This window comes from Medicago sativa, chromosome 7 (assembly GCF_051527215.1).
Source record: "Medicago sativa cultivar Bolivia chromosome 7, Bolivia_mono, whole genome shotgun sequence".
NCBI lineage: Eukaryota > Viridiplantae > Streptophyta > Magnoliopsida > Fabales > Fabaceae > Medicago > Medicago sativa.
This window is the reverse complement of record NC_140755.1, coordinates 36,275,246-36,293,838: the sequence shown is the minus strand read 5'-3', so window position 1 is coordinate 36,293,838 and position 18,593 is coordinate 36,275,246. Positions and strand designations below refer to the sequence as shown.

General features: G+C 35.7%; 1 pseudogene; it reads right to left on the bottom strand.

The window, feature by feature from the left end:
• Positions 1–4: 4 nt before the first annotated feature.
• LOC146905963 (U-box domain-containing protein 13 pseudogene) lies at positions 5–1,446 on the bottom strand (annotated as a pseudogene).
• Between the last annotated feature and the right edge of the window lie 17,147 nt (positions 1,447–18,593).

Genomic DNA, 18,593 nt, shown 5'->3' with positions numbered 1-18,593 from the left:
GTCTCTAAATGTTTAACAACTTATGAAATTGTGCAGCTTTCCGCTGGCCACATTCTGAACCATTTTCGGCCAATTCCAAGAGAGGATTGGCAAGTGTACTACTGGATCTCGACGACAAAGGTACACAATCAAATAAGTTGCGTTCTCTTTGTTCACAGAAGATCCATTTTTTATTAATTCCACCAAAGTGGATACAACATTCATAGATCCAATTGCTGCATTTCCGTCCGGGTGCCTAACTATTAGAACCATGATTGTCAATGCATCATCCCGCATCTCTCCACCTGGTTCTGTTAACATTTCTATCAATTTGGGCACAATACCGGCCTTAATAGCCCGTTCTGTGTTCCCTTGGTATAAACACAGTGTGAATAGTGCTTTCGCAGACTCGGTCTTTCCTCTTCGACTTCCTTCGCAAAAGAGAGTAACTAGTGCTTTGATTGCTCCAGATGCACCAATTACCTATTTGCTCTCATCCACTGCATCGAGGCTGAATAAGGTGGCTGCTGCATTTGTACAAGCTTCCATATTACCACTCTTGAGAACATGAAGGATTCCCAGCACAGCCTTGGAAGCCATGATGTGGTCTTTGTTTTCTTCGTAGATAGATAGATTGAGAAGAGAAGTAACCGCATTCTCTTGGGTGCCAGCATCATGAATATAGAGGAGATCAACGAGGAGGGGTATAAAACCAGCTTCAGCAATCAACTTTTGAAAAGCATGATCATGTATTGCAAGAAGAAATGCAAGGATGAGCGTTTGAGAGATCGCAACAAAAGTACTATTCTCAAATTATAAAGATGTGAAAAAGACAACAAAATCCTTTTAACTACAAATTAAACATCCCTATTTTAATTACTCACAATACTTCAATATGCCAATTTAACAAAAACCTCTCCGTCCTTTGACTACCCATAAGTAAGTTTCTCAACGCTGATCCTCAATGCAACCGGAAGTAAGTTTCCTCATTAAGGTATCAAGATCTATTAGTTCAGAAGAGCCATCTGATCTTTCCATACAGAGCCGGAAATTTACTAACCTTCTAGGTGGTTCCAGTCCATTTTCCTTACACCAGTTGTATATCCAGTGGTATAAAACATTGTTAGGTGTGACGATGGAGCTGGAAATAATCTTCCGAGTGTGAGGACATGTTCGATTCCCTGCATCAAGCCATTTCGCTCGGTCATATGTCTGTAGAAAGAGTGAAGATTGTTAAATTTAGATATTCACTAGGCTAATTAATCCTAGAATTATAGAAGTCTCTAGACTGATTGTTGGTAACTCTAGACTATACAACTTACCAAGTTAGTGCTAAGTAATTAAAGCATTCAATGTATTGATCGTAAATACTAGTATAAATATATGAGGTCTGATCTACACAAGACACAAGTTACACAGATTTACAAAGAGTTTTACATCTTTTACATGCCATCCAGGGTCAGACATAGCTTCACCTATAGTTTTGAGAATAGATATAGAATCCAAGGAAACCACAAAAGTATAATAGGATGGAGATAATCGATGGTAATCCAAATGCCACGCATAAATAGGATTAGGATTTCGGGATGACCTGTTACAGGAGGAGGTGCATATTGAGAAAGTAAAACTGTAACAGAAAAGAGAGAGAGAAGAAAGAAATATGGAAGAAAATAGAGAATATCATTGAATTAATTGGTGAAGACAATGCTTACAGTTATTTATAGTTCAACTATATGAGTACCATACTAAGCTAGCATGTACATCACACATGTGATTGTGCCCTAAGCTCTAACTAACTTGTAGTTTGTTACAGCTATGAAAACTAGCCTAGGGTTTTAGTTAGCTTGCGCTGCAAGTAACTGTTGTGTAGTGTGTTCCTCTTCCTTATCTTTGATCATCTGAGTTTCTATACTTTCCATGTTATTCTTCAATATCCTCCCACAAGCTGAAGCATGATAGATATTGATCATGCCAAGCTTGGAAACAAAGGAGTGAAACGTTGGAGGTGGCAAAGGTTTGGTGAGGAAGTCTGCAAGTTGTTCTTCAGTAGGTATAGGAAGCAACCTGAGTATTCCTTTTTGCACCTTTTCTCTGACAAGATGGCAGTCTATTTCCAAATGTTTAGTCCTCTCATGAAACACTGGATTGGAGGCTATATGAATTGCACTCTGACTGTCACAATATAACACAGGTTGTTTTGTACATGTGATTTGTAAATCCTTCAAAAGATAGAGAAGCCACTGTAATTCACATGTCCCAGTGGAAAGTGCTCTATACTCTGCCTCTGAAGATGACCTGGAAACAGTTGCCTGTTTCTTTGCACACCATGAAATCAAGGATGAACCCAAGAAGAAACAGAAGCCTGTTGTTGATCTTCTAGAGTCAATACACCCAGCCCAGTCAGCATCAACATAACCAAGGATTTGTAGGTCAGATTGTCTAGGAAAGAATAATCCAAGTCCAGGATTTTGTTTTAAATATCTGATGACTCTACAAGCAGCTTTGTAGTGTGAAATAGTAGGAGCATGCAAAAACTGACTCAGTTGTTGGGTTGCTAGTGTGATGTCTGGTCTGGTAGTGTTAAGGTAAAGGAGTCTTCCAATGAGTCTCCTGTAACAAGACACATCAGCAAAAGGTTTGCTATTGTCTTGGTGCAATTTGATTGAGGTGTCCAAAGGAGTGGTAGCAGGTTTAGAAGCTAGAAGACCAGAAGAATCCAACAGATCAAGACAGTATTTCCTTTGTGAAATAGAGATTCCCTTTTTGGAGTGAGCAACCTCTAAACCTAGGAAATACTTTAGAGTTCCCAAATCTTTGATCTTGAAATGAGTGTCAAGTATGGTTTTGATTCTAGTGAATTCTGTGATAGATGAGCCAGCAAGAATAATGTCATCTACATAAACTAACAAAGCAGTAAAATCAGGACCCTGCTGAAGAGTGAAAAGGGAGTAATCTGATGGTGACTGTGTGTAATCTTCTGCTATCAACAAAGAGGTCAGCTTCTCGTACCACTTCCTACTTGCTTGCTTCAAACCATAGAGACTCTTATGTAGCTTACAAACCTTATTTGGTTCACTAGAGACACCTTCAGGTATGGTCATGTAAACATGCTCTTGTAAGTCTCCATGTAGAAAAGCATTGTTTACATCTAATTGATGTAAATTCCAGTTCTTGATTGAAGCTATGGCAAGTAAAATTCTCACTGTGGTAAGTTTTGCTACTGGGGAGAAAGTATCAAAAAAATCAATACCTTCAACTTGATTGTACCCCTTGGCCACCAATCTGGCTTTGTATCTTTCTACACTGCCATCTGCTTTGTGTTTGACTTTGTAAACCCACTTGCTACCAATAGGCTTCACATTGTTGGGAAGATCAACAATGGACCATGTTCCATTCTTGGCTAATGCATCTAGTTCAGATTCCATAGCTTTTAACCAACATTCAGACTGACAAGCTTCTTTGTAGGTTTTTGGCTCAGTACATTGAGTGACAGACATGGAAAAAGACTTATGTGATGGTGATAAATGTGCATAAGAGTGAAAGGATGCAATAGGGTAAAGAATACCTGAAGACTTTGGTGATGGTGCAGAAGAAGTTGATGAATTACATACATAATCTGCCAGATAAGCAGGTGTCTTCCTAATTCTAGTATTTGTTGGTGATGATGATGAAGGGGCATGTGTAGGGTCAGGGATGGAATGAGTATCATCATCTATGTTTAGTGGTGTTTGTGTAGGAGAAGTATGGAGAGAATTTTGGTCAGAAGAGGTAAGATTATCATGAATAGAAGGATTAAGATTTTGGTTTTGATTTGAAGATGTAGGAGAAGTATTAGGATAGTATTTCCATAAAGATGGTGAAGAAACAGGTTGATAAGGGAAAATATTTTCATGATGTGTAATATTTCTGGAAACAAAAATTTCCTTATTGTGAATGTCAAGTAAAACTACTCCTTTCATGCCATGTTTATATCCCAAAAAAACACATTTTCTTGCTCTAGAAGCAAGTTTATTTCTGTTTGCTTGTAAAGTGGAAGAAAAAACCAAAGAACCAAAAACTTTCAATTGATTTAGGTCAGGTGGCTGTTTATGTAAAAGAAAATAAGGAGTGTTATTGTCAATTATAGGACTGGTCACTCTATTCATGATGAAAACAGCATGAATAGCAGCATAAGACCAAAAATGTTTTGGAAGATTTGATTGAAAAAGTAAAGCCCTCACTATGTTTAAAATGTGTTGATGCTTCCTCTCCACTCTAGCATTTTGCTGAGGAGTCTCCACACAACTTCTTTGATGTAAAATTCCTTTAGAGGAGTAAAATTTTGGCATGAGAAATTCTGGGCCATTATCACTTCTTATGATTTTAACTTGACAGGAAAACTGATTTTCAATGAGAGTAATAAAATCAATAACATGTTGTCTAGTTTCAGCTTTTGTTTTCATCAAAGTTAACCAGGTATATCTACTAAAATCATCTACTGCAGTAAGAAAATATGAATGACCATGTATGGATTTAACAGAAATGGGACCCCAAATATCAAAATGTATTAGCTCAAAAGGATGTTTAGCTTTATTACAACTGGGAATAAAGGGGAGTTTTCTATGCTTAGCAAAGTGGCATACATCACAAGTAGCTTTGCTATCAACATTTACAAAAGGAAATTTAGAATGTAAAGCATTCATTCTAGAAAAAGAAAGGTGACCTAGTCTGAAATGCCACAGGGCACTATCAGGTAAAGTAGTGAAAGGTTTATCAATGGTACTTGAACTGCAAGCAACCTTATCTGGTAGAGTCAAGTAGTATAATTCATCCCTCCTTTCACCAGAACCAATCATCTTCTGAGTATTCTTTTCCTGAATAACACATGTGGAACCATCAAATATAACTATGCAATTTAGTGAATCAGATATTTTTGACACAGATAACAAATTAAACTGAAATTCAGGAACATAAAGCACATGTTTAATGGAAAAATCTGAACTAAACTTAATGGTTCCAGCATGTTTAGCTATTGCATAGTGGCCAGTAGGCAGTTTTATATGCATGGGAGTGATTTCATTGTAAGAATGAAACCATTGAACATTTCCACAGATATGATCACTAGCTCCTGAATCAATGATCCAGGAGTTCAGAGCAAAACTATGACAAGTTAAAGAAAAAATAGAACTAGTACTGGGCTTACCATTTGATGTATGACCAGATGGCATAGAAAAAACCTGATTCGCAGAAGCTTGTGCAGGCACTGAATCTTGTTTAGAAGATGAAACCTGAAGTAAACTCATTAACCTTTCATACTGCTCAGGTGTAATAGATGTAGAAGCAACTCTCCCAGTCTCATCAGGAGTGGAACCTTCAGTCTCTGAGGATGCAGCATGATTAGCATAAGAAGAATTATTAAAATTCCTTTGAAGATGAGGAGGGTATCCATGCTTCTTGTAGCATGTTTCTATGGTATGATTGCTTCTACCACAGAAAGTGCAAACCCTATTCTTGTTGAAAGTAGAACCTTGATTGGTATTCTTGTACACATTTCCTGAATTACCATGCTTAGGTTTACCAGTATTCACAGCATTGATAGAGGGTAAAGAATCTTCAACACCTTGTGTAAAGTTACCCTGTCTTTCATGCTGCAACACCATGGAAAATATCCTATTCATTGGAGGAAGAGGATCCATGAGAAGGATCTGAGACTTAACCATGTTGAAATTGTCATTGAGACCAGTAAGAAAGCGCATAGCATACAACAAAATGTGATTTTTCCTAGCAGTGCGCATAGCCTCACAAGAACACTGAACTCTGCAACTACAACTAGGCATAGGCAAGTATATCTCTAGTTCTTCCCATAACACTTTCAATTCAGAGTAAAATGTAGTAACTGATTTGGAATCTTGTTGTAAAGAATAGATTTCTTGCATAAGTTCAGAAATTCGTACCAAATCACCTTGAGCAAAACGCTCCTTGAGATCATTCCACACATCCATGGCGTTTTCCATGAAAACAATAGATTGAGAAATTGAAGGATCTACTGAATTCAAGATCCATGAGTGAATCAACATGTTGCACCGATTCCATGCACGAAAAGAAGGATCAAACGGATCTGTAACTGGTGGAATGGTGCCATCAACAAACTCATACTTCATTTTTCCCCCAAGAGCTCTACGCATCGAACGAGCCCAAGAATGATAGTTAGAACCATTCAACAATGGCGTAACCGTTACAGAGGATGGACCATCACTAGGGTGAACAAAATACGGGCTGGTTTGATCAAGAGCAACCTCATATGAAGAACTTGTACCATTGTTGTTGCGAGGTGCCATGGAAGCAGAAAAACAGAGGAGGAAAACGAAGAAGATATTGAAGAAGAGGAACAAAGAAACGAAGCGGAAGAAGAAGCTCTCTTGAATCAAGAGGCTCGTGATACCATATTGAGAAAGTAAAACTGTAACAGAAAAGAGAGAGAGAAGAAAGAAATATGGAAGAAAATAGAGAATATCATTGAATTAATTGGTGAAGACAATGCTTACAGTTATTTATAGTTCAACTATATGAGTACCATACTAAGCTAGCATGTACATCACACATGTGATTGTGCCCTAAGCTCTAACTAACTTGTAGTTTGTTACAGCTATGAAAACTAGCCTAGGGTTTTAGTTAGCTTGCGCTGCAAGTAACTGTTGTGTAGTGTGTTCCTCTTCCTTATCTTTGATCATCTGAGTTTCTATACTTTCCATGTTATTCTTCAATAGTGCACATGGCACAACCACCAGGATTCATTGTTAATGGCACTTCTCACCTTGTTTGTCAACTTCGGCTATCTCTCTATGGCTTGAAACAATCTCCTCGAGCTTTGGTTCGAAAGGTTTAGCAATGTTCTCCAAGAGCATGGCATGACTAGATGTGAAGCTGATAACTCTGTCATCTCCTTGCATTCTGTTGTTTTTTTGGATTTCCAAACTGTTGTATTTGAATTTCCAAATTTGATTATCTATCGACGTTGTTACTAGGTTGAGTCACGACCAGGTCACTCTCTTTAAGACATTTCGTGGCACTACCCAAAATTGTGCAAGGTAGACTATCAACCACGCCGCCTCCAGGAAAAACAAGCCCAGCTACAACTGTTCGATTAACTACTGCACTGTAGTTAATCGTTCGAGAATTACACCTTCAAATATGGTACTAAGACCACTCTTTAATACTGAAACCACTTTAATATGGTATTATTACCATTCTATATGGTGTTAAGACCACTCAAATATGGTGTTTCCACCATTCTAACATTTAAGTTCTCCAAACTTTCAATATGGTACTACGACCACTCAAATATGGTGATACCACCATTTCTCCTCAAATAGAAAAATATTTAAATAATTTATATACTGTTAAGATCATTCATAATTCCGACGGGACATTATTATTACGAAAGGGACTATGATCTTAATAGTACTCTTTATTCCGAAGGGACTTAGATTATCGAAGGGACTATGAACTTAGGACCACTCTTAATTCCGACGGGACATTAAACCGAAAAGGGACTATGGTCTTAAGAACACTCTCAATTCCGAAGGGACAGAAAGGAGTAGAAGCAGAAGAAACTCGTTAACACAAGTCGGAGGGAGAAGAGAGAAACCGCACAGGAAGCATCAACTGTCCGATTTGGTGTGTTTTTTTGAACTGAGTGGAGTCCTCTATTTATATAGAGATTCTGTAACTGTTTTAGCACAAATTGCGACAACAGTTACTCTTAATGGATAAAGTTAAAATGAAGTTTATCCATTAATCAGTTCAACAACACTTGTAGATAGGATCAAAAGAAACAAATCCACAAAAGTGGAGGAAACAAACTATTAGATTTGAATGAAGGAAATATAAGAAATTCAATTAAATTCTTATTCTTATCACAACCACCATAAGTTAAATTTATGGGAAGTGATATTCTTGAATAAAAATAATAATTACTATTATTTTTATTATTATTAAGTATTTAAAATTAAATACCGCAATTTAAACACTACTAATGTGTGTGTTCTATTTTATGTGGGACCCCCACACTCTATTTTTTCAATTCACACAACATTAGATCAAAGTATGATTACTTGGTGTTTAATCTTCCAATTTATTTTCCAACATCACACTAATGTTCCAACACATTCTTCACCGACCACTTGCATCTATCTGTCTGTCTATGTCGACGACATCATCATCATTGATAATGATGAGGCTAGCATCGAACAATTGAAACAACATCTATCCCTTCACTTTCAAACTAAAGTTTTGGGACCACTAAAATAGTTATTGGGGATTGAAACATACATGTTTAGTTTTTTTGAATAAGAAAAATATATGCATAGTTTGTTACAAAATAAACTAGCAACAAACCCGTGCTAAGCACGGGCCCGTGCTTCGCACGGGTTAATTCAAAGCGGGGGTTATGCATCAAAGCACATTGTGTTGCTATATGAATTAAGAAAATAAGAAGAAAAAAAAAACTAATGAATAAAGCTGACATTAATGATAAAAGGGCAAACTACATTGACTTCCCTTGAGATTTTTTTAAATAACACAGACACCCCTTCTAATTTTTCAAACACATCAATCTCCCCTCATTTTATCCATTTCAATAACTTTGTAAATATATTAATTTCGGTCATTTTGGTTTGTTTGTATATGTTTTCTATTTTCATAATTAAGTTAAATGAGATTTTTTTTCTTGCAATGGAGAAACAATAACAACATTTGTTTTTACCACCAATTAGAATCAAACATCGACAATTACATAAGAGATCAAAAGAGAATATAGAAATGAGAAGAATTTTGGTGGATGGACATTGTGGTTGATCAATTAAAAGGAAATAATTTTCGATATATGCGTTTTTATTACATTAGAGTTTAAAAATTATATCACCTTGATTCAAGAACAATAAGTTGTCGAAAATTATGTGAGTTCATACTCGTATGAAGAATTTAATTGCTAAAAAAATAGAATTAACAAAGTTTAGACCGTGTTAAAATATAACGGAAGTCCTTGTCAGTTTGATAAAAAAAAAAAGGAGATTAGTGTTTAGTTAAAAAATATAGCGGATGTTTGTGTTATTTAAGAAACCTCGAGGTTAATGTACTGACCATGATTTTTTTTTATTTTTTTTGAGTAATTTGCCCGTGATAAAATCATTGAAATAGTTGATATTAAATATTATGAAGTGCTAAAATAAAAATATGTGAAAATATTAAAATTAATAAAGATTTCAATATTGATAAAGATGTCGTTATGAGCCCCGTATATGAATTGAATAACTATATTATTTAGTGACTCATTTATCATTTTTTGAGTGTTTTATATTCATATTTCTAAAAGATATAATAATTAATAATAAACAACAATAAAAAAAATATTATTTTATAATATGACATGGTGGACTGACTTCTTTGATTTTCCATTGTTTTCAAATATGTTGAGATCTGCACGTTTCAAGGTCTCTTGTTTGTCTGCACTTTGGTTCTTCAAGATCGAAAGAGCTTTTATGTTTACTGATTTATTTAGGGAGTTGTTGACACTTGAATTTTAATATCGTGTTGACAGTCGGTCCATTAACTATTGTTCGCAAATGTTCACTTTTCATATTTTTTGTAACCTGATTTCGCGCTCGCATGCGGGTTTGTTGGGTTGTGCCCGTGATTAGAGAATTTTTTTTTAAGATAGATTAAGGTCGATCAATCTTTTAAAAGTTATTTTATCTCTCAACTAAATAGGATCTTTTGTTACAAAAGACAAAAAATGGTAAATATATGTTGAGGTGACAAAATATTAAGCTGAGACAAAATTGTGTTTTTACATGTCATTAGCTTTTATAATTAGAGAAAAAGATAATAGATTGTAAATTGTTTTTAACTCTATAGATATTTAGAAGTTGAATTATAGGAATGCTTGTTTTGATCGAGATTAAAATTAACTTTGTTTGTTCTTTAAAAAAAAGATTGAGTTAGTGTGTTTTATCGAGTGAGTTTGTTTTAATTTGTTTTTAAGAAATAAAAAATAGGGGGAGGTTGAAGCAAAATACACAAAAGGATATAACTTTGATGACGTGTTAAAAAATTAAGAAGGGGTAAGATTATATTTTTGGTAGACATTAAGTTTCATAATTAGAGATAGAGAATAGATAAAGTGTTTTTAACTATTTGGATGTTTAGAAGTTAAATTATAGGAAAATTTGTTTTGATTGAGATTAAGATTAACTTTGTTTGTTCTTTAAAATAATATTAAGTTAGTGTGTTTAATCGAGTGAGTTTGTTTTAATTTGTTTTTAAGAGAGAAAAAATAGGGGAGGTTGAAGTAAAAGATGCAAAAGGATATAATTTTGATGACGTGTCAAAAAATTAAAAAGGGTTAAGATTGTATTTTTGATAGACATTAATTTTCATATTAGAGATGTGCAAAATATATATAAGTGTAATTGTTTTAGGCATCTATACTTGTACTTTTAATTAAACTCAAAATTTTATAAAATATTATACGCATTATGCAACGCTAAAAAAAATTATACGCATTAGCGTGACAAAAAAACAGACACACATGCATAAAGATATTTGGAAGGTTGTGATGATTAAACGATATTGAAATTAAATATATAAGTGATAAAAAGATAATAAAATTCCTTTGAAAAAAAGATAATAAAATTAAATGGTGTATCATCCTTTATGTTTTTCTACGAGTCAGGGTGTTTATTTCAATAATAGTATTAATTGGTTGCCCGTCACCGATATAATTGTCATTTGAATAATGTTACAATTGAACAATTTGTGATTATCTCGCTTGAGTTGGGGACTGAGACATATACACGGTTGTTACTACCTCAATGTTGTGAGGAAGAGCTATGCAATCCTCCAACACTTCCTCCAACTCTTTTTATCTTGAATGATTGTCTTTGTTTTTCTTATGATTACAGGAAAACACATTTTATCATATGACAAATGGAGGAATTTGGAGTTGAAGATTCTTGGGTTCAATTCCTTAAAATTAGTTATCTAAATCTTCAAATGGATTATAGGCCTCGTGAATATGAGTACGATTATGTTCCTGGATCGATTGTAAACCCATTATGTGTTTCTGGGAATGGTGATATAGTGATATTTGCAATCAATCATCAAGATCAAGTAATTCACTACAATTGGAGAGATAATAGAGTAAAGAGAATTAAAAGTACCAATGTAATTTGTTGGTATTATGCCAAGGGATAGATTGAAAGCTTGATATCGACTTGTTGAAGGTAAGTCTCTGTTCGATGATTTGCTTGTTTGAATTAGTATGAATTTGTGTACGGCATACAACGTACTTGTTCCAATTTTTTTCGATTCTCTCTTTGTATGACAAACTTGTTTGTAAGCTTAGCATGAACTAAAATCATGGTTTAACTTATACTTACCAAGGATTAGTCAATTTTTATTGGCGATTAGATCTTTATAGTAAGTAACAGCCATTATAACGGCGTTGCGCTGCAGGGTGCTATGTGAAATTCCTCTACGTTGTTCCTTTTTGAGTCAATGTAGACTCGCGAGTCTGACAACCTTGGTGGTGGCCAAATAGAAATATATAGAAGCCAAATAGCGTATGTAAGTGAAGTTTCTGTCAAAACCCACATGCATTGAATATATAAATGTACATAAATAAAGTGTAGTATCCTTTTGTAATCTTACTGAGCAAATTTTATTCCTGTACTCATGCACATAAATGCTTGTAAATTATCTGCCATATGTTTAAATAAATTAGGGTTAGTAGTGCTTTACCTCCTGTAATATAGGTCATTTTCGGTTTTACACCCTGTAAATTTTTTTTTTATTTACCCTTGTAAAATATTTTTGTTTTGATTTACCCCCCTAATAGGTCATTCAAAAACCAGAATTTCTGAAGAAAAAAAATAAAAAATTGGTTTTTGAATGACCTATTAGGGGGGTAAATCAAAACAAAAATATTTTACAGGGGGTAAATCAAAAAAAAATTACAGGGTGTAAAACCAAAAATGACCTATATTATAGGGGGCAAAACACTATTAACCCAATAAATTATAGAGCATTGAACATTCAGCTGATTTACAAAGAATAAAAAAAAAGGAGATATAAAGCATTGACCATGATGATACTGATTCTACATCTGATGGTATAGAAGAATATTTTTCATTTAAAAAATAAATAAATAAACTATTTGTAACGCCCAAATTGAAAGTGTCTAGAATATTCAATAAGTGCGATAAAACTGATATTGGATACATTAATTATACAATATACAGAAACGACATCATGTCGAGAGTTCAGATACAAAGACAACCAAAGTCTTATGTTACATTATTTTTCACAAGATAGCCGAACGAAACTTGTTTACAAAATTTATTACAACACATCTTATAATGTAACATATGCATCAACTAGTCCAACACCAAGTTGGTTCCACAAAGCACGATCAATCCAAAGCTTTCTCCTTACCTTTGCCACGAGAAACCGATGAACCTGAACAAATAAGGAAAGGGATGAGACATAATGTCTCAGTGAGTTCTATCTAATCTTAGGCTATAGGTAACCTCGGGGAAAACCTACGGTTACCTCGTGTCTACAGTACAACCTGACGGTTGATTATACGTGTGTGGACATACTTATCTAGCGGTAGTGCATACTAGAACCGTCATTGCTATATCATATTGCCAAAGGTTTATCTATCAACTTACGTTTCAAGGCAATCGAGGGAACCTAAGATCGCTTTACCGAGATACACTAATGCATCCAGGCCAAAACTTATCATATTCATGACACGTCTCTAAACCGGACGAATAGGAAAACCTAAGATCGTCGTCGGTAATCTTCATAACTAACTCAAGTCTAAAATCATAACATACATAGTTGTATTCATTACGTTAGAGGTTAGCGTTGAACAATATCATTATCTGAGTTCATTTTTACGGAGATCCCCGGGGTGGAGTAATCCCGAGCACAATCCCTATCTAACCAATGGAAACCTATCTAAGGTAACATCGGAACTCCCTTAGTGTCGTATGGGCCCCTTATCCGAAGCTTATCCCGTTTCACCTAATGGAAACCCCTTGAGATTCAACCTAGTGTGAATTACAAGAGGCACGACACCTATGTCTTACTTATACTTTCTTAGTGAATAGATTAAACTACTCGCTTCACATCTTAACATACATAAGTTCATGCATAACATTCTAGTTCTCGACTTTCTATGTCGAGGCTCTATGCTTTCTTCCATACTTAGTGTTATTTCCTACCCGTATCCAGGATCATGTCATAACATCTCATGTGTTATTCGTCATTGAAATTATTAATGTTGTTCATGCATTTCATTACCAATATCTTTAGGTGCAATGTACAATGAATACTTGCCTTTGAGGGGTTTTTAAAAGTTATAAGAATCTGCAAGGAAAAACCTCGTCGAAACCACTGCATCACAGAAAGTTTTCAAAAAAAGTGTTATGCTGTGGAATCTCGCGTAAGCGAGATCCAAGCGAGATGCCAAGCGAGATTTAAATTTGATTCGACATTGATTTTGCTTGAGCGAGATTTTCTCGCTTAAGCGAGGTTCTTCAGTACCAGACCTGCAGAATTCGTGTTTTTGACCTCTAAACCTCAAAATTGAGTTTCCAATGCACACAAGATACCCAGAACACATAGAAAACAGTTTAGAACAATTACATGGCAACAAACAACAGAATTTCAATGATAAATGGAAAAAGGGGTACTAATTCTCCTAGCACATAAACTAACATAATTCATATTGTCTCACAAGAAATCACACAACCCAAAGGTAGTATAAGCTATCTAAGAACTCACCTTGCTTGAACTGAAGTGAAACTCAAGTATTCTATGCCTACACCAAACCCTAGCTAAGTGGAATCAAGAGGAGGAAGTGTGCTTCAAGAATACTAAGTTGTTTCCATCAAAAGCTACTCATTCCTTGCATAATTGCTTGCTTGAAGAAGAAAACACTAAGTGATGATGGATTAAAGAAAGGATGGGGATCGATTTCTAGAGAGGGAAGAGAGCTTAAGTCTTTGCACAAAACCTAGAGAGAAGAAAACTTGAGACAAATGAATATTTTGGGACCTAAGGTCCTTAAATACTCCCCTCGCTCAAATACCAAAATTACCCATAACCTTAAACGCGCGCATTTTGTCATTAACAGGCATTACGTCGCGACATGAAAAAGCGGGATATTACACTATTTCTGTAAATTCATGATTAACCTTAGAGGATTGACTAATCATGTTTGAGGTCTTAACAATCTCAAAATAAAAAAACTATACAAAAATAGATAGTTATATAAGTGGGTTCTCAGTGTTTAGGTTTTCATGTCATTTTATGTGTAATAATAGCCGTTTAAAAATAATACTGGTAATAAGCATGTTTGAGGTGCAAAGTCACTTTTAAATAAGGTATTATGTAGTTTTGCTTAGATTTTGATGATTATTGAATATTGTTTTCTGAGGCTAATTGATTAACCTTAGAGGATTTTTAAATTTGAAAGCAGCAAGTTTTCACCAATAATAACATAATATAGAGTTACATTAATTGGGTATTTTTAGCCTTTTAGTCAACTTTGTTACTTTGGACCAAGCGGGATCAATATAAGCTCAAGCAACCATGTGTTTCATTTGCTCCCCTTGAGAGATTCTTCATAATCCATTTTTGTCTCTGCCAACCTTGAAGTTAGATCCATTCTTCTAATATAACTTGCATCAATTGCTTCGGACAACTCAATATAGGAAACTTGCAAGTCTTGAATACCTTTGACAATTTTTTACCGTTTATCATAATCTTCTTGTGGTATTTCCTCAAGTTTATTGATATAATCATCAGCAGAGGTTTTTGCAATCCAAAGTTTCTCAATGGCACTGGAAATTGCAGCACGTTGTTGATCGTTCATGTTGCGAATTCAATGAAAAACTCACACCAATAACAACTTGATGTGTGGAGCAAGGGATAATTAAGCAACCAAAATCAAAGTGTATGGAACAATTATAATCACAAGCCAAAAGTAGAAAACAACAGCGAGAGAAAAGGAAGAGAGAACACAAAGAATTTGTTGACCCAGTTCGGTCCAAATTGACCTAGTCTGGGGGAGAGAGCAGCCCTCCGTTCCACTATATGATGAGTAACGTTACAAAAGAGATATCAATGAGTTACAAGAATAAGTCTCCCGCCTAATTCTACCTAAATCCCAGCCTCTTCCCGTAACCAAGAGACTCAATCTTAATAGTGTTTCCCAAGGTGAAGCAACCCTCAAAACCTAGTGTTTGTTTCAAAGAGATAAACTCTATACAAACCCTAGTTTTGTTGTTGCCTTTCTAAACCCTTGTTTCAGCCCCCTCTATCTCCAAGTTTACACTGATACAATGCCTATATTTATAGTAAAAGTAACTCCCATAAAATTGTACCGAATCTGGCCCAAAAAATACGTTTCTGAAAAATAACAGCACGCAAAATCGGGCCCCGATTTTTACCATTCGGGCGCCGATTTGTACTTTCAGCAAACATCAATTTTGGCCTCCAAACTCCAATTTTGAGTCACTTTCACAATAATCTCCACCTTGACTCCAAATTAGTGATGATGCCCATTTAACATCAACACCTTGCTGCTCTTTCCCTTGCTTCCCACTACACCAAGTAGCTCCACAAGTTTACACCCTAATCCCTTCAGCCATCGGAATGTCTTCCGCCTTCTCGAAGGTACTTGCAGTCCAACTACGCTAGGAATTTTAGGTAGTTCCACAAGCCTTTACCTCAACCTCTTCAGCCATCGGAACGTCTTCCGTCTTCTCGAAGAGTCCTTGCAGTCCAACTACACTAGGAGTTTTAGGTAGTTCCACAAGCATTCACCATGACATCTTCAACACATGACATCTCCCGCTTCCTTGAAGGTCTCCTTGCATCCAATCACCCTTGGCCTTTTTTTAGGGTAATCCCGCAAGCCGTGCAATACATTCTTCAACCTTCGGAATGCCTTCCGTCTTCATGAAGAAATCCCTTGCTCACCATAGAGCATAGCACCTAAGGTCCTCCATAGTCGTACCATTACCGGTGTGTTCAACTTCACCTCAAGCTGAGCGTACTCTACCTCAACTAGCAAATGCGTACATCCCACTATGTCTTCAACCTTGAAACTCCATGCACCTCAACAGGTAGATCATGAGTATTGTTGCCTCCGCCTCTCCAGACTGATCATGAGTATTCTTACCACCGCCTCTCCAGGCTGATGTTGAGTGTTTAACGTCTCTCCAGACGAACACCGCTCCACTAGGCATCAATCCCAAGGTGAGACACATCACCTTCTTCATCCTCCAAACAACACCACACCATCAGAGCACCCGCATCCTCAAGACGCACCTCAATGTTCTCTAAATCACCAATGATTTTTTTGAACTCCACAAGTAGCTCCATGATGGCCTTTAACTTTACCATCCTGAATAAGTAAAGTTGTTGCTTTAGGAATTGCCGATGAGCCAAAGACTTTGTCATATACAAAGATTCCAGCTTTGCCCACATCGATGCTGCGATTGGTTCCTTTGCTACTTCTCTCAAAACTTTATCCCCTAGGCACAAGATAATGGCACTCTTGGCCTTGTCCACCATCTCGGTCTTCTCCGCTCGTGACATGGTGACCGGTAACGAACCTTCACCCTTCAAAGCTTTCTCACACTTTTGTTGTATTAACACCGCTTCCATCTTTACCTTCCATAACCCAAAATCGTTATCTCCGGTAAACTTCTCAATATCCCACTTCGAACCCATGGTACTAGATTATCCTTTTACCCTTGCCCCACGGTGGGCGCCAATTGTTGCGAATTCGATGAAAAACTCACACCAATAACAACTTGATGTGTGGAGCAAGGGATAATTAAGCAACTAAAATCAAAGTGTATGGAACAATTATAATCACAAGCCAAAAGTAGAAAACAACAGCGAGAGAAAAGGAAGAAAGAACACAAAGAATTTGTTGACCCAGTTCGGTCCAAATTGACCTAGTCTGGGGGAGAGAGCAGCCCTCCGTTCCACTATATGATGAGTAACGTTACAAAAGAGATATCAATGGGTTACAAGAATAAGTCTCCCGCCTAATTCTACCCAAATCCCAGCCTCTTCCCGTAACCAAGAGACTCAATCCTAATAGTGTTTCCCAAGGTGAAGCAACCCTCAAAACCTAGTGTTTGTTTCAAAGAGACAGACTTTATACAAACCCTAGTTTTGTTGTTGCCTTTCTAAACCCTTGTTTCAGCCCCCTCTATCTCCAGGTTTACACTGATACAATGCCTATATTTATAGTAAAAGTAACTCCCATAAAATTGTACCGAATCTGGCCCAGAAAATACGTTTCTGAAAAATAACAGCACGCAAAATCGGGCCCCGATTTTTACCATTCGGGCGCCGATTTTTCCAGCACCAAACTGCTCCCAAAGACAGCCAAAATCGGGCCCCGATTTGTACTTTCAGCAAACATCAATTTTGGCCTCCAAACTCAAATTTTGAGTCACTTTCACAACAGTTCAAATTAAATTCATCTTCAAAAACATCATGTTCTTGTTGAACAAAATTAAATTTTGTAAGGGCCACGTCCAACTCACGAATGTTGACACGAAATAAATCAACATAAAACCTAATTGCAAGACAAAAACCCATCTCATCATCAGTGAGATACATCGATGTTATTTATTAACCGCTTTAGATTAAGAATAACCGATTCATTGGTCGAGATAATGTGAAATCATTATTTAAGACCTCCATTATTTGGGATAGTAAACATTCAAGATTACGCCTTCCATCCCTTTGAGGAAAATTAGAAGCAACGGAAGAATGAGAGGCATTTTCACCATGATTTGCATTATTATTCATCATGGAAATAAAATGGTATAAAAGTCTAAATATAAAAATTACAAAAAAAAATTCACAATTAATGGAGAAAAAAAAATCAAACAAAACTTTTACAAAATCTTCCTCAAATGCAAAAAATAAATGTAAAAGTAAATACGATAGAATCTATAAAATGTCTTATTTGAAAGACACTTGTTCATTAATATGAGACAGATACTGCCCACACCCCAAATAATCCAAGTTACACCCCAAAGTTACTAATATACCCTTTATTCATGTTCACTGCACATTAATTATGTATAAGTAAAATCAGTTTACACGGTGTATGTAAACTCAGTTTACGTAGGGTATGTAAACTCAGTTTACATAAGTTAAGTAAACTGAGTTTACATACACTATGTAAACTGAATTTACATACACTATGTAAACTGAATTTACATAAGTAAATTAAGACTGAGTTTTAGTTCATGTAAATTGAGTTTAGGGTATGTAAACTCAATTTACATGAGTTAAGTAAACTGAGTTTACATACACTATGTAAACTGAATTTACATAAGTAAATTAAGACTGAGTTTTAGTTCATGTAAACTGAGTTTACGTAGTTTATGTAAACTGAGTTTACATACACCAAGTAAACTGGGTTTAGGTGTATGTTATTCCTTTTTAGAATATGTACGTAAACTAAATTCACGTGAGACCTATATGTAAACTTAAATTACGTTACCTTTCTACGTAAACTTAAATCAAAC